A 17,810-nucleotide genomic window follows, 5' to 3' on the forward strand; every position below is an offset into this window, starting at 1 on the left:
ATCATCCTCGAACAAGAAAGTGTTTCGAATCGTATCTTCAGATATCTTAATCTCCTGACCACAAACAGTACTTACAATAACCTTCCTGTCATCTACAGTCTCAATCCTTGCATGTTCCCAGAACTCTCTCTGATGTGAGTAATATGCCGTACAGGGCATAGAGATAGCTGCAAATATTCTTGAACGTTTCAAAAACTCGATTACGCCATTGTATTTACCAGCATTAGGACCTTTCTCATTTAGACACGCAGTGAGATTGGAACCACTGTTAGCTTTTAACCCTGGAAGATTAATAGATAGCGGTCCCCCTGATGACTCAATATCAGATTCATGTGCAACGTCTTCCGGATCAGCTTAAACACCTGACATTATGAAAATAACTGCAAACACAATTCAAATCAGCACAGAGTATTCATGAATTATTAGATAGCATAGTGTGGTCATAACATAATATATTACATCATTCAGTCTATAAGATCAAGATCACAATTACATGTCCGAAGTACGATTATTACAGACATAGAATAGTGTATCAATGCTAACAGACTAGCATCATCAAATTACATACGAAGCTTGAAATACATAAGAACATAATCAAACACAGACACGTGAAAACAGAATCACCTATCCTACAATGGGATTCTCTGGCACTAGCTTTTCCTCATATTGAACCACACTAAGTTTCTCAAACACATTATGCAATAAGGCTGCATACGGAAATGGTTCTTCCATTTCAAGAAAATCTTTCATCACATGAATGAGAAAGTGTCCCATATTCACTTGAATACCCTCTAGTAGGCAATACAAAAGCAGAGCTTCAGTACCAGACAACAGATTATCTCCACCTCTCCTAAAAGTCACATTACTTTTGATTATTCTCAAGTGTATCTCATGTTGTTGTGACACCTCTTCATCACTAATCACAACCCTACCATCATTAACTACTTTCCCTGGCTTGCATAACCTTGCAATTATGTCAGACAGTTTGAATCTGTTGGGAATCTTTCGTAGATCTTTTCTAGGATACAATATTTTAACTCCAGTGTAAGGAACATTTAACAGGTTTGAGAATTCCTCCATGGTCCACTTATACTGTTGGTCATATAAGCCTGAGTGGACAAATTTCTTCTTGCTATCTTCTAAGGCAACATTGGCATAAAATTCCCACAACAAATCAGGACAAAAGTAATCCCCAATGTCTAAGAATGCTTGACATCCAATTTGTGTAGCGACCCGACAAAATCGTCATTGACGGCGCCGTCTACTTAGGTCCCGTTACGTGGTCATAAGTCTTTAAAACAACGTTTGACCAAAAGTATGTCGCATTTATTTCAAAAGTAAGGATGTTTCAAGGTTTACAAAGTAATTCGACAACTAGTTACATAACAAAGTTTAAAGTACAATTGAAACATATGCGACACAATTTAAAAGTAGCCAAAAGACGCTCCACGTATGCATGTATACTCGATATCCAAGCAAGCATCAAAAGTAATGAGCGGAAGCATGTATCACAAAACGTTCAAGGACCTGAGAAAAACATAGAAATCTGTCAACGAAAACGTTGGTGAAATCATAGGTTTAAGTAAGTAAGTATAAATGAACCACAAGATTTGTAATATTGATATAATAGTAATACATTCCAAAAGTTTGTTTCACGAGCACCCAATTATCAATGCTTAACTTTCCTTCCATAGAACCCCATCACAATAGTGTAAGAACATACACTGTTTCACGAAAATATATTTCATTCGTAAACAGTAGCGAACCGTTTGAATGAGGGTTTGTCAAACCCATATGGATCCATACAACATAAGTTCTCACTTACACCCGGCAAGTGTAACTAATGATAATCGAATTGAGGATTTTGTTCTAAACTCGTATGTAGAATGTTTGTTTTCCTGTACTTGTGTTCACTTAGTAAAAGAAATGTTTATGTTTTCTCATCCCAAATGTAAGTTCAAAAAGAGTAAAAGTGGGACTATGATCTCACATTGTGTGCACGAGTAAGTAGTACTTCAACAAGTAACGTGTGCAAAGAACAATGCTAGTCTTGACCTAAACAAATAGGTCGTATCAATAACGGTAAACACTATAGGTCAAAGATGTTTAATTAGTCCTATGGCTCGTTACGACTCGAATATATAGCATGTGAATCACGTTGTCAAGTTTCATGCAAGAATCAAGTATAAAATAAGATTAGAACGATTGCATAAGTGTTTTGTTATGTTTGACTAAAAGTCAAACTTGGTCAAAGTCAACGAAAAAGTCAACGGGGTCGGGTCGGGTCCCGAACTATTTTCCTGAGCTTAGAAATCATATATGAGCATGTTGGCCAAGTTTCATGTTGATCGGGGGTGCGTAGCATACTTAGAATTAAGAGAAAATTGACATTTTTGGGCAGTCTGCCTCAGATGCGCCGCATCCAAGGCAGATGCGCCGCATCTGTGTCTGGTGCAGCAATTCTGGGGCAGTTTAACGCTTAGACGATTTCAACTTCAAACGATCATAACTTTTGACTCGTTAACATTCAAAACACGTATCTTATATCGTTGGAAAGGTAATTTAAAGAGGAATACAACTAAACACATTTCAATAATCAATTCCATCATTAACAACAATGAAAACCTCAATAAATGATCGTTAAATATTCAAAATCGAAGTTTCAAGTTCATAAAACGCATTTCTTGACTCGGGAATCCAATTTACACATACGATACGCCGTTTTGAAGGTAATGAAACATACAATACAACTAATCACTAACTAATAACATTTCATGGCATTCAAAGCATCAAAAGTTCGTTTTAGAGTTCATCAAACCCTAATCAAAATCATGAATTCAACCATTTTGTAAATGAAGCTTTTCTAAATCAACCTACACATCAAAATGAAGCTAATAATGCTAGTAACACATTTAATACATGAACTTTAACATTTAATCAACCAAAAGCAAGGATTAAGCACACCCATTTCAAATGTTCAAACTAGTTACTCAAAACAACAAATCGAGCAAACAAAACATGAATTCATGTTATACTTGAGCCATAGACACTAACTAATAACTTTATAAGTTAAAACATCAAGAACACAAAATCTAGTGATTTTAGAAAGTTACCCAAATGAGATGAAATTGGTATCAAGTTGTAGAGGATGAAGAGAGGATTCCAAATATGTAATTTGTTTTAATGTTAGCCTCCAAAATCGGATTTAGATGATGAATCTTGTTTTGAGTTCTTGAGAGAAAATGGAAGTATGAAAAAGAAAGAAAGAGAGAAATGAGAGGAGGAGGTTGAAGGTTTGACTAGTTGACCTAGTCAAATCTTTGGCGTCTTTGCAAGTTTAGTCCCTCTAGTTCGGGTGCGGGTGCGTGAATTAACCAAACGAATTATTTGAATTTCACGAGAGTACGGGAGACGTTATAATCCAATAACGAAATTATTAAGAATGTTAGCTAATTTAGGATACGAATCTAGTTACGAAGGATATTATTAAAATAAAAAGACGGGCGTTAAAATAATTTAACGGAAAAATGCGGGATGTTACATTATCCACACCTTAAAAGAAATTTCGTCCCGAAATTTAGTTGAAAGTAATAGTCGATGTCTCTTACTCGAGACCTTATGTTGTCAATGCTATGAATAAGTGAAAATACGTCCTTGGGCATTCTCATGAACTTTGACATTCGGGATTTCACGTTGTATTAAGGCCTGATTTTAAGATCCACAATTTCAACCGGTTTTCCCACGAAGGGGAGTTTGTCATCCATAGTAGGTTTATCTAGAAGGATAGCACATTCCTGTTCCGCAAAACACGTCTCTAAGTTTGTTACATGAAACGTAAGGTAAACGAAAACTTTAATTGAGTCAGGAGATCTAAACGGTAGGAGGCAGTTCCAATACGCCCCAAGATTTTCAAAAGGATCAATATTGCGGATATAAATTTCCTCGATTTCTCGAAACGGATTACACCTTTCCAAGGTGCGGTTTTTCAATGTTACGCGGTTACTGACTTTGAACTTGAGAGATTTTCATCTAACCTCGGTATAACTCCTCTGATGATTACGGGTCATCTTGAGCCCTGCTCGGGCTTGAATTATCTCAATGGTTATTTCTTAAATGATTTCGAATCTGATGATTTGCTTGTCACCTACTTCGGTCCAACGAAATAGGAGAACAACACTTGTGGTGATGTAAGGTTTCGAAAGGTGCGGCGTTAATACACGAGTGGTAACTACTGTGTGAGAGGAGACAACTAAAGGCAACAATACAAGTTTGTAACATGCCTTTCCAAGATTTGAATCGTACGTTTGTTTGGTCTGCTGGTTTGTGGATGATACGTGGTACTCATGTTTGGACGGGTCCCCGAGGTTCCTTGTAAGGCATCCCGAATTTAGAAGTGAGATAAGTATCCCGATCTGAAATTTTAATGGAGATGGCACGCCGTGCCGAACTAGAATTTTTTTTTTTTTTTTAAATACGTTTGAACGGGTTTCGTCTCTCAAGAGGTCCGCACCGCAGAAGATCTATTGGTTTTCGAAAATGTTCGTTAGGACTATTCACCCTCGTGGCGAATACTAATATAATGTGAAGAGTTTCTCTCTCCATTGAGAAATTTTATAAAAAGTTTCCTTATATGGAAGTGCGAGCGAGGAGTGAAATGAGAACTTAAAATAGGATGAGTTCACACCTTGAGGTAACCATGTCGCGCATCTAGTGGTTAAATGTTGAGACTTGGTAGGAAAACGAGATAGTACACGTACTTGTATAGTTCGGAGTTGAGTAGTAGTTGGCCATATCAGAAGCATAAGAGCGATAAGTCAAAGAAGAAGGAGGTATCCTTGGATTGTGTGTCATCTTGGGTCCCAGTAATATCAGACGGTCATAGTGAAATAGCATAGTTATGTATCGTGGTACGTGATGACAAGAAGATTGATCGGATCCATAAATAAGTATGCAAATTCTTCGTGCAAAATAACGAATTTCAGTTTCCTTGATTTTGAGTCGATAGAGTATGCCTTTCAGGCGTTCAAGTAGAAATATTTCCATATTTGAATTCCATTGTACTACACGAATTTAGCTAGTAAGGTTGGTGTGAATAATCGCGTTCAAATTTCGTACACGGAGAGGTTTAATTCTTTCCTCGGTGAGTTAACGAGGTTAAAGGACGAGCAACACGAGAAAAGTCGGAAATGAATCTACGGTAATAACCGGCGAGATCTAAGATTTTACGAATACAAGTAAGAGTCGTGAGGGTTTCCCGATTACGCGGGGTTTCGATTGCGAGATTTATTGTAATACCTTGACCACTAACAACATGGTCTAGGATTTGAACTTTGTTTAACCAAAATTCTCACTTGGAGAATTCGGTATAGAGTTACTCCTTTCTCGATAGTTCGAGCGTAAGACGGAGACGTTGTTCATTTTCTTGTTTACCTGAATAGGTTTAGACATCATTTGTAAATACGATAATGGATTTGTCTAGATAAGTTTGCATACGCGGTTCAGGAGGTCTATGAATATGGACGGAGCCTTAGTTAAAACGATATTAAAAGAAAATTATAACTATCGTAGCGAGTTCGGAAAGCGATTTAGGAGGCATTGTCTCCCTTAACCCTCAATTGATGATAACCAGCATGAAGGTCGAATTTGAAATACACGCGAGATCCTTGTAACGGTTCAAGTGGTTGTTGATACGGGGAAGAGGATATCGGTTCTCAACCGGAAATTATTTAGTTCACGATAATCCATACTCATGTAAAGAATCATTTTCTTCTTAACGAATAGGTTTTGAGCTCCCTAGTTCTATAGGTATCAAGTCAAAATTCAAATTATCCACCCAATAAGTTTAACGTACTCCCTCTGATAAAATTTATCGATACGCAATGGTTTTCCGTTGGTCACTTGAATTGCGTAAGTAATATCTAGGGGGAGGGGTGGAGTGCAAAGAGTAGGCTCCAAAGCCTTGGATACAAAACATTTATCGATACCCGAATCGGATAAACATGAAACATAAGAGTCGTTGAGAAGAAACGTACCCGTAACTAATTGTCGTTCCGGGCATCCTAGGTGTTAAGGTTGAAAGCTCATTCGCGTACATTGGGGTGGGCGTTCTTCTTGGGACATGCATTCTTAAAATGACCCAGTTGTCCACATTCGAAACAAGCACCCCTTCTGCGTGCACTGGGCACCTTTTTAGCGACGGGGGCGGCACCCTTACAACCATGGGCCACATGGCCACTTCTTTGACACTTGATGCAAAATGGTTCGCCACATTTTCCATAATGATGTTTGTGGCACGTGTTGCAAAAAGGTCGTGTTCCAGCATAATTTTTCCTGCCGCCGGGGGTGAAAGGCTTCTTGGTGGAGTCGTTGTTGTTGTGGTTGCTTGATGGAGAGGCTTCCTGTTTTCTTTTGTTGTTAACCGGTTGGGCCTCGGCCGTTGGTGCCGGCGCTTCAATTTCATCCACCGTTTTTATAAATTGGTGGGCTATCATCACAGCCTCTTGTAGGTCGGCGGGTCTTAATGGCATTACCCTGTGTGGAATGCTCTTAGGGAGGCCATCCATGTAAAACTCAACTCCTTGGGGCCCGGGAGCCCGGAGGTTTGGACAAATTGAGGTTAGTTCGGCAAACCGTTGATTATAAGCTTCGAGGTCATCTCGGGCTATTTTTAAATTTCTTGGCCCCTGTTCGAGCCTTCGAGTCTCTTCGCGCGGGAAGTATTCGGTGATCATTCTTTCTCTTAATTCGGTCCAAGAGAGTGTAAGGGCTTCATCGATACCCACCGATTGTACATACGTGTTCCACCATGAGAGAGCAATACCGGTGAGAGTGAGGGTGGAAAACTTGACCTTATCTTGGTCCCTACAACCGTTTATGCTAAAAACGGCTTCTGTTTGTTCGAACCATCGGGTGAGAGCAACCGGTCCTTCGGTTCCATTGAAAGTGGGAGGATTGTACTTCATAAAGTTTTTGTAGGAGCACCCCCCCGTTTGAATTACCGACCCCCATGATTGTTGTTGTTATTGGAGAAGTGACCGGCCACGGCCTCTCTGTGATGACCCGGAAATTTCTGACCAAATTTAAACTTAATATTTGTATGATTAATATTTCCGACGCGATAAGCAAAGTCTGTAAAACTGAATCTCAAAATTTTTGAACTACTTTCATATATTCAAATACCTTTCGGTTGTTCTCGGCGATTCGCGAACAATTATATGTATATACATATATATATATATATATATATATATATATATATATATATATATATATATATATATACACACTATAACTTGAAAACGTAACAATGTATTAATTGTTTGATACCGTACATTAAACTTATTGGTTTAAATATTTATTTGAATATATATGATAAGTTGGAATATTAATTGTATGAATAACTTACGACGTATATTTAAAACGTGTTTATGAATGTTGAAAATATATATTAACTTGGTCATAAAACGATTTGTTATTATACATACATACATATATATATATATATATATATATATATATATATATATATATATATATATATATATATATATATATATATATTAACAAATAGCGAGACAATGATTTATAGAAGTAAATGATCAAAACACTCGAAAGTTTAAGATACACTTTGAATGATATGGTTTAGTGATAATTTAAGACTATATTTTGACAAAGGTACGAGTCACAAAACGTAAATTGCGAGTTTTCTAAGCGTACGAAAATGCGTTCGAGAAACCGGAACCGGGACATAAGTCGAGTGACAACGTACGAGTCATCGGAACGAAAATTACAAGTCAACTATGCACATGAATTTAATATAATATATAATTAATTATTTAAATTATATATATTATATATATTATATTTAATTATGTCGACAAACAAGAAAACAAAAATATGTGAGCTGGATCTGACGGCCATGCGATCGCATGAGAAATAGGCATAAAACCCATGCGATCGCATGGGCATCAGAATCAGGAATTATGCCTATAAATACCAGGTTTCTGCGCGAGTTGTTTTACACATATATTACTATGTGTAAATTTATTTATTTAAAATATTATTATTATTATTATTATTATTATTATTATTATTATTATTATTATTATTATTATTATTATTATTAAGATTATTATTATTTATTTGATTATTATTAATAGTATTATTATTATTATTAATTATATCACTTAAAATACTACGACGAGGTCATGAGCGTGTCACTTTCAAAATGGGTTTTCAAGTGGGATAGAGCTAAGGAAACTATGGGTTATTACTAAGGAGGTTATGGGTATTGTTCGAGGGTTTTGCTCGTAAGTCAAACCTAGTGTTTATCATCTCCGTTACTTCTACGTACTATCCTACAATATTGAATCTCAATATTGATATGTAAGCACTCATATTTTATCTTTTATATATTAATTGTGTATCCATGTCTAGTGCTCGAGTATATATATTTATACATACGTGTATGCTAAATTTCGTCGTTAAACAGTTTATAATAGATCACGAATTAAATACATATATTACTGGTAAAAGATATATGATATACATGTTTTTGGAAAGCTGGCGAAAAATCAATAACTTTTCATTTAGATATCGAATAATTTCGATGAACGGATTAAAAGATATGAGCAACTGAATTATGATTGAAGTTAATTGAAATTGCTTTTGAATCTACAATTAAGATTTAAACAACTTGTTTACGAGATTGATAAATTGGATTTTTGAATATTACCAACCGAGTAAATGAATCCTTATATAAGGTACGTCTCGTTTTGTTAAACTATTGTCAAAATTGACTTTTTGAAACGACTTTGGATAACTTTTGTATGTCGACATCGAGCATTAGGATTGTGATACACTATGACCTGACCTAGCTTGATAGACATTTATTGACCAACATATGTTCTCTAGGTTGAGATCTACGGTTATTTGGTAATTCGAGTTTCGGTCACATTTTGGTGAACGACTTTATATGCTGCTAAGGTGAGTTTCATATGATCCCTTTTACTCAATATATTTTTGGGCTGAGAATACATGCGACTGTTTATAAATACTGAAAATACTAGATTTATATGCGTGAGTCTCATTTGCTCCCTTTTTAATTGCTTTTGCAATCTATATTTTTGGGCTGAGAATACATGCAATTTATTTTAAAACGCAATGGATACAAGTACATACTAAATTCTACACTGAGTTTGAACCGAAAATCCCTTAGCTTTGGTAACTAGTAGCTGTCAGTACATAGGATATGGACTGGTGGGCGCGAATAACAGTATATGGATCCATAGGGCTTGACATCCCCGTCCGAGCTAGAGCGCTAGCCTTTTAACGGACGTGTGTTATTTGAGTTTAGGACACGTTGGTTTGCGTGTATTAAAACGAATGGGGTATTTATCATTATAACGTTAAAGCTTAGTTACCAGGGTGCTCTGTTATGTAGAATCTATTGATAAACGTTTCTGGATGAAACAACTGAAATCTTGTGATTCACTTTTATATACAGATTATGCGAAACACTAAAACTATGAACTCACCAACCTTTGTGTTGACACTTGTTAGCATGTTTATTCTTAGGTTCCCTAGAAGTCTTCCGCTGTTTGCTTACATGTTATACAAGCTATGTGCATGGAGTCTTGCATGCTTTATTCAAGAAAACGTTGCATTCACAAAATCATCACCATGTATCTTATTTTGACTGCATTGTCAACGGAAGTACTATTGTAAACTATTATTTACGGTGATTGTCTATATGTAGAATTCATCAGATGTCGAAAACCTTTGATTTAAATATTCATTGATGGTGTGCCTTTTCAAAAGAATGCAATGTTTACAAAACGTATCATATAGAGGTCAAATACCTCGCAATGAAATCGATGAATGACGTGTTCGTCCATATGGATTTGGAGCGATCGTCACACTCTCCCACAGCGGTGGCTATCATTCGTTGAAGAGCTTGTTCGAGAGTTTCGGTAGGGGTATTGTGTTGACCTTGGTGAGCCATCGTTCCTTCACGACACAAGAATACCGTTAATATATTTCATTCGTAAACAGTAGCGAACCGTTTGAATGAGGGTTTGTCAAACCCATATGGATCCATACAACATAAGTTCTCACTTACACCCGGCAAGTGTAACTAATGATAATCGAATTGAGGATTTTGTTCTAAACTCGTATGTAGAATGTTTGTTTTCCTGTACTTATGTTCACTTAGTAAAAGAAATGTTTATGTTTTCTCATCCCAAATGTAAGTTCAAAAAGAGTAAAAGTGGGACTATGATCTCACATTGTGTGCACGAGTAAGTAGTACTTCAACAAGTAACGTGTGCAAAGAACAATGCTAGTCTTGACCTAAACAAATAGGTCGTATCAATAACGGTAAACACTATAGGTCAAAGATGTTTAATTAGTCCTATGGCTCGTTACGACTCGAATATATAGCATGTGAATCACGTTGTCAAGTTTCATGCAAGAATCAAGTATAAAATAAGATTAGAACGATTGCATAAGTGTTTTGTTATGTTTGACTAAAAGTCAAACTTGGTCAAAGTCAACGAAAAAGTCAACGGGGTCGGGTCGGGTCCCGAACTATTTTCCTGAGCTTAGAAATCATATATGAGCATGTTGGCCAAGTTTCATGTTGATCGGGGGTGCGTAGCATACTTAGAATTAAGAGAAAATTGACATTTTTGGGCAGTCTGCCTCAGATGCACCGCATCCAAGGCAGATGCGCCGCATCTGTGTCTGGTGCAGCAATTCTGGGGCAGTTTAACGCTTAGACGATTTCAACTTCAAACGATCATAACTTTTGACTCGTTAACATTCAAAACACGTATCTTATATCGTTGGAAAGGTAATTTAAAGAGGAATACAACTATACACATTTCATGAATCAATTCCATCATTAACAACAATGAAAACCTCAATAAATGATCGTTAAATATTCAAAATCGAAGTTTCAAGTTTATAAAACGCATTTCTTGACTCGGGAATCCAATTTACACATACGATACGCCGTTTTAAAGGTAATGAAACATACAATACAACTAATCACTAACTAATAACATTTCATGGCATTCAAAGCATCAAAAGTTCGTTTTAGAGTTCATCAAACCCTAATCAAAATCATGAATTCAACTATTTTGTAAATGAAGCTTTTCTAAATCAACCTACACATCAAAATGAAGCTAATGATGCTAGTAACACATTTAATACATGAACTTTAACATTTAATAAACATTTAATCAACCAAAAGCAAGGATTAAGCACACCCATTTCAAATGTTCAAACTAGTTACTCAAAACAACAAATCGAGCAAACAAAACATGAATTCATGTTATACTTGAGCCATAGACACTAACTAATAACTTTATAAGTTAAAACATCAAGAACACAAAATCTAGTGATTTTAGAAATTTACCCAAATGAGATAAAATTGGTATCAAGTTGTAGAGGATGAAGAGCGGATTCCAAATATGTAATTTGTTTTGATGTTAGCCTCCAAAATCGGATTTAGATGATGAATCTTGTTTTGAGTTCTTGAGAGAAAATGGAAGTATGAAAAAGAAAGAAAGAGAGAAATGAGAGGAGGAGGTTGAAGGTTTGACTAGTTGACCTAGTCAAATCTTTGGCGTCTTTGCAAGTTTAGTCCCTCTAGTTCGGGTGCGGGTGCGTGAATTAACCAAACGAATTATTTGAATTTCATGAGAGTACGTGAGACGTTATAATCCAATAACGAAATTATTAAGAATGTTAGCTAATTTAGGATATGAATCTAGTTACGAAGGATATTATTAAAATAAAAAGACGGGCGTTAAAATAATTTAATGGAAAAATGCGGGATGTTACAATTTGTTCCCAAAGGCTATAGGTCTGACGAGTCGCAATGACCTTCTGTTCCACTAGAATGGGTCGTCCTCTAGCTAGAATTCTCCTACGGTCGATGTTAAACATCCATTGCCCAACAAAGAAACCACCTGACATTCTAATACAGACTACAAGCACTAGCATTAGATAGGCATAACAACAATTACCAGAGACCTAAAATTCATTCAAATTAAACATGAAACTGCACCATCGGTCCAATTAAGTGACCATCGGTCGATGGACTAGACTATCGGTCCGATGGTCTAGACCTACGGCAGTTGGTCTAAACACTCCATCAAAAATCTACCAACGGATCAATTTGGGACCTACGGTCGAGTGTAGAGTCCTACGGCCGAGTGTAAGACACCATCAGTCGAGGGTCAAAGACCTTCGGCCGAGGGTAGTTCATCAGATCTGTTTTCCCCAACTTTACAAATCGATCAATCTGTTGTTTTTGGTTCGATTCCTGGTCACAATAGTGTCTAAAGAGGCCGATTAACACAAATACATCATCAATTTTAACATCTAATGGCCAAAAATCACTCGACTAGCAATTTATACCTCGAATCTAAAATTAACGATTTAAAACAAATGAAAACGAGTTAGATTACCTCTTTAACGGCGCTAGAATCACAAAGAGAAGATGCACAAAACTATCGGACAAAAACTCCTTTCTCTTTCACTTGAAAATCGAAGGTAAAATCTCACAAATTGCACCAAGTGACTGACCCGATCGACTTTGGGTCTTTTTATAACCTGTCAGTGACCATCGGTCGATGGTCTAATCCTTTGGCCCGATGGTCCAGACACTCGGTCGAGTGTCCGAGTCCTTCGGCCGATGGTAATTACAGTCGGCCAGCGGTCTTTGCTTTGAAAATTTTAAAACTTAACCCTTTTTAAATTCAAACTTTACCTTGTTTTTCACATTCACTCCCCCTGGGACTGATCTCCACAGTATAAATCAAACACACTTTGTTCCTTTAAGCTCTAAACAACTTATTTTCAACTTTAACGAAAAACATAGGATTCCTTTCACAGTAAACCTTTCCGAGAACTGAGTTGTTAAGCTTACAATATGAAACAGAAATGCACATGCAACTAACCTTATGAATGCAAATAATTTTGGATTTTTCAGATAAGAAAGCAGATGCAAATTCACAAAGCAAACTACTATACAAGATTCAGTGTGTCATGATCAGCAATATTATAACAGACATATTCAGTAACTTTTAACCTTTTAGGTCTGCAATAAATCAACTTCTAACATCAGTTTCATTAAACAATAGCATAAACAGATATGTGATGTTATCAGCATATGAACATGTAATACTGCTTATCATGAATCACACTACAATGAGCATAACACATCTTTTTGTGAGTTGACATATCAAGTTGATTAAATCTTTTTGATTCGGGGATCAGAACTGAACTATATTGATATGTTATTTCACAGTTCATTCATTTATTTAATAAAGCATATACAAAACAACTTTCAAATATATCAGTAAACATTTACCAACTTTCACCCTAGACTTCGATGATCACGTTATATTAATTACTTTAACATTTTTCAATGCTAGATTTGATCACAAAGTCAGTCCTCATTTGAGATCGCACGATGTTTCAGGTAGAACAATTGAGCACAACATGTTGATGCTGTCCTCTTATCACATCAATGTACCTTCAATTTGATTGGACAGAACCATCTCACGATTTTTCTAGCAACCCTATTAGCCATGAGCTTCTACCTTAAACTTACACTTTTCGTTTCAGATAGTATTGTTAATCTCAAATTTATTGCATACTTTGTTAAGGTGCATACCGATCGCTAAACCCCATACTTAAACGGAAATAGTATGATGTATGATGTTGGATGGATGGAAGTGATATATATATATATATATATATATATATATATATATATATATATATATATATATATATATATATATATATATATATATATTTGAGTGATGGAATGCTAAGATATCCTCCATAAGATATTCCCTCTATCCAGGTCAATAGGTACAATCCCATACCACAGACAAAAGATGTAAAGTTCACTAAATGAGATGTGAACTGAATGATTTAAGTTCTCTATATCTGATTATCTGATTAATTTCTCCCCCTCGGATGTAGATAACTAAATCGTTCAAATAATTCTCCGAGTGGAATATCTGTTGTCTCAGACTTCGATAACATAGGAAGCGCTGAAGCTTTGTTCAATTCTTGATCCATGATTCTCTTGCAGCTAGGTGGTGCATCATGTTATTTACAGCTTTGTTCAATTTTTTTTATTTTTTTTTTTTTGGATTTTCTGATGTTGCCTTTTTCTCCATAAATAAAACCAACAAAATAAATAAATAAATACAATTATACATGATGATGCATCACTGTCTTTGACTTTAGTAGTAATTGCACGGAAAACCAATCTTCTGATGTTGAAATCTAGAACCCGATGACGTTGCAAGATACAAATCATTCTGTGTCTGTGATACAAGACTGCACTTCTCAACCCTCCAAGAGAAAACACCTCCCTTTGGGTACCCGACATGTATGTAGTTGAATTTCGGTCCAAGTAATAAAGGTAAATAGAAACAAGTATGCATCCTAGACAAAGTATGCTCACCTTGGGGACTCACAAAATTATCCTTTGCTACCGAGTATAAATCGTAGTAGGGGAGACCTCAACCGTCTGTTGAGTTTCTGAACAATCATTTCTCAATACATATTCAGTGATAAGTAGGTGACTACCCTTAACCGCTGTAAATCTTTCCATGATTTCCTCATCATGATATTTACGCTTTGTTAGTGTGATCATCTCTATCTAGAATTAGGCCAATAAAGTCTACTAACACATTATCAAACATTCTGTATTACTTGTTTTTCACAACTTACATGTCAGTCCAGTATTGCAATCACTTCCCCACAAACATAATAAGCAACTCATTTTCAGGCTTTTCAATTTTTATGGATTTTCCATTTTTCAATTTTTATTTGTTTTTCTGGCTTTTCTGATTTTTTTGGCTTTTTGATTTTCTCTGTACAAAAGCATAAAACTATCTAAAAACATAAGCAAACATGCAGAAATATCAGCAAAAACTAATCTATCGTGCAAATGGAGAGTAAACATGCAAATGATCTACAAACTACCATGCAAAGCTACACATAATATACAAGAAGTTTCGAGTTCTTCACAACTCAGTCTCTTGGTTAGATTCCTCTGTGTTAGGAACCTCAGTTTCAGGAACCACGTCAGTAAGCAATTTAATACCTATTTCTTTTAACAGAAAATCAAAGCGTGGTTTATCAAAAGCTTTTGTGAAGAGATCAGCCCTTTGGGCTGTAGTGTCTATCTGCACTACATCTATCAACTTTTTCTCATAGCAATCTCTAATGAAATGGTATTTAATCCCTATATGTTTCGTTTTAGAGTGATTTACGGGATTTTTAGTGACAGCTATGGCAGCAGTATTGTCAACATAAATAGGAGTGTTAGAAATTTGCAAACCGTAGTCACGTAGTTGCTGTTGAATCCAGATGACCTGTGATGTACAGATGGCCGTGGTAATGTATTCTGCTTCACAAGTAGACTGAGCCACTGCTGTCTGCTTCTTACACTGCCAGGTAACTAGTTTGCTACCCAGAAATCGACAACCCCTGATATTGACTTAAAATCTTTCTTACACCCTCCATAGTCAGAATCACTATACGCTGTGAGATCAAAACCATCCTCACACGGATACCATAACCCTAAACTCGGTGTATCTTTCAAATACCTCAGAATCTTCTTAACCACCAACATATGATGAACATTAGGATTCGCCTGATAACGGGCACACAGACAAACCGCAAACATGATATCTGGTCGAGAAGCTGTAAGATACATTAGAGAACCTATGATTTCCGTGTATAACGTTTGGTCCACTGAAGCACCCTCACAAACAGGTGATATCCCATGATTTACATACAATGGAGTCTTAGCTGGTCTTTCTGCTTCCATTTGAAACCTCTTCAGAATATCAGCAACATACTTGGTTTGATGCAAAAAGATGCCTTTATCCGTCTGAGCTACCTGTAGACCTAAGAAAAACTTTATCGTTCCCATTGAACTCATTTTAAACTTCTGCTGCATGACCTTCTCAAACTCATTAACCATTCCCTGATCTGTTGACCCGAAGATAATATCATTAACATAAACCTGCACTAACATAAGATGTTGTCCCTTCTTCTTGATGAAAAGTGTTTGATCAATGACACCTCTCCTAAAACCGTTTTCAAGCATGTAGTTGGACAACGTTGCATACCATGCTCTAGGAGCTTGATGAAGACCATAATGTGCCTTTTCAAGTCGATAATCCTTTTCTGGGAAATGCGGGTCTTCGAAACTGGGTGGTTGTTCAACAAACACTCTTTCATTGATCTCTCCATACAAAAATGTGCTTTTAACATCCATCTGAAAAACTTTAAATCCCATGAAAGATGCAAAGGCCAAGAAAATCCTAATAGCCTCCAGTCTTGCTACCGGAGCAAATACCTCATCATAGTCAATTTCATGGATCTGTTGATATGCCTTCACCACCAATCTAGCTTTGTTTCTGATAACAATACCCTGTTCATCCTTCTTATTTTTCAAAACCCATCGAAGACCATAGGGCACACAACCATGTGGTGGATTGACTAGCTTCCAAACCTTTAAATGTTTAAATTGTAACAGCTCCTCTTGCATTGCACTAACCCACTCATCATACTTAGCCTCATAAGCATCTTTGGGTTCGATTTGACACATATAACATGAGTGAGCATGCACAAACACTCTTCCTGTCTTATTCAACGATGAATAAAAAGCTGTTACCACATTCACACTCTCTGTCTGAACATCTTCTGCTACTGTTGAACTTACACTTGTCACGGGAACCTCTGATATAGTTAGAACTCCAGATGTAGAAGCTTCATTAGACTTCGCTTGAGGAATACTAATGTGAGGAATGCCTCTTGAATCCACATAATAATTATCAAGACGTTTAGGCGGAAGAATAACACGATTGGATCTACGTACACCTCCTGCTTCAGTTGGCAGTTCAGTCACTGTTACAGTTGGTGGTTGATTATATAGAGGATTAATATGTTCCTCAGTCAGTTGCGTTCGACTAACTTCCTCGTCATCTTCAAGCTCACTATCTTCATCTGTATATACTACCCCGTCCTCATTTGAATCAAAATTACCTCTAACACTCTGCGGACTTGGTTGCAAGCTAGAAACCAGATTCTGAACCTGTGCTGGAATAGTGATAACATTCTCAGAAGAGTTTTGAGAATCAAACAATATCTGAGTCAGAACTTCTTCATCTGTAGCATCTGGTGGAAGATTGAAGGAATCAAATAACTTATCATATTCAAACTGCCATGCGAACCCTTTACTAACACGAGGTGGATCATTGCGTTGAATATCAACCTCATAACATTCTTCCACACACTTTGACTCAGTGTTATACACCCGTTTGTTAGGATTCCCATATCCCAAGAAGATACCAGAGACAACCTTTGAATTAAATTTTCCTCCAGCCTCTCGTACCAGAATAGTACAAGGAGCACCAAAGGGTTCAAAATGTTTAATGTTCGGTTTTCTCTTGTGTAACAGTTCATAACACGCTTTACCATGTCTCTTAACCACTAGAACTCTGTTCATCACATAGCATGCAGTACTCACGGCTTCACCCCAGAAAACAATCGGTAGACATGAATCAGCTAGCATTGTTCTTGCGGTTTCAATTAGAGTCATATTCTTCCTTTCAGCAACACCATTTGACTGTGGTGTATAAGCAGGACTGAACTGTTGTTGTATCCCTCTCTCATTGCAAAACAGCAGCATCTGATTGTTCTTAAACTCCGTACCATTATCAGTACGAATCTTTCTAACCTTCAACTTATACAAACTTTCGAGC

The sequence above is a fragment of the Rutidosis leptorrhynchoides genome, chromosome 5 (assembly GCF_046630445.1).
Source record: "Rutidosis leptorrhynchoides isolate AG116_Rl617_1_P2 chromosome 5, CSIRO_AGI_Rlap_v1, whole genome shotgun sequence".
Taxonomy (NCBI): Eukaryota; Viridiplantae; Streptophyta; class Magnoliopsida; order Asterales; family Asteraceae; genus Rutidosis; species Rutidosis leptorrhynchoides.